The 807-nt window shown below is 40.8% G+C and overlaps 1 pseudogene; it reads left to right on the top strand.

Annotated features, from left to right (window-relative positions):
* Nucleotides 1-322: 322 nt before the first annotated feature.
* Nucleotides 323-442, top strand: LOC136659630 (5S ribosomal RNA; annotated as a pseudogene).
* The last annotated feature ends 365 nt before the right edge of the window (nt 443-807 follow it).

The following is an 807-nucleotide window of genomic DNA, read 5'->3' as shown; positions in this document are numbered from 1 at the left end:
TAAGTTCGACTGCCCTCTACTCAGCATCTCACAAGGCTGGGGCACTGCCTTGTTTTGCTTCACTGACTTTACAGCAATTATCTCCCTCCAAAGTCCTGAGGTTACAACATACAAATTGATACTCTCTCAGCACTGTTATTTATTCTTTAAAAAAAAAAAAAAAAGTTTGCACCCTTCTCTTCCTATTTATGTTCATCTCAAAAAGTTGTTTCTTGGCGTTCCTACTAAAATTAGAATGAAATGTGGGGAGGGGGAATCTCAAGCAAATACTCTTAATTTGACTTGCAGAAGGATAATCATTATATACAAATTGTTCTTGAAAGTCGGCAGCAACTGTTACCCTGCAGATGCCCGATCTTGTCTAATCTCGGAAGCTAAGCAGGGTTAAACCTGGTTAGTACTTGGATGGGAGACCGCCTGGGAATACCGGGTGCTGTAGGCTTATACCATAGTCTTTCGAGACTGAAGGTTGCCAACCAGTCTTGAAAGTCTCAGTTATATATATTGATGAATTTAGGGGGAGGAGAGTAAGACTTTGACTTGCCCACCGTCTTGTTGCCTATAGTAACTTGAGCTAAAGAATACATTTGGTTTGAACCCAACAAGGAGCACCTCATTAATATAAATGATTCTAGCTAAAATAGTAATTCTGCTGCTGAAACAAGGTAAATTTGTGGCAGAATTGCTCAGAAGTTGAGGAGGAGAAAGTTTGCTGAAGTTAATTTATGGCCTAATCCTATGCCAGCTAGCATCTGTGAAATAGGCCCATGTGCTGTTGCACACATGCCATAAGCCACACTGTGAGTG

Source organism: Tiliqua scincoides, chromosome 8 (assembly GCF_035046505.1).
Source record: "Tiliqua scincoides isolate rTilSci1 chromosome 8, rTilSci1.hap2, whole genome shotgun sequence".
NCBI lineage: Eukaryota > Metazoa > Chordata > Lepidosauria > Squamata > Scincidae > Tiliqua > Tiliqua scincoides.
This window is presented reverse-complemented; position numbering and strand designations above follow the sequence as displayed.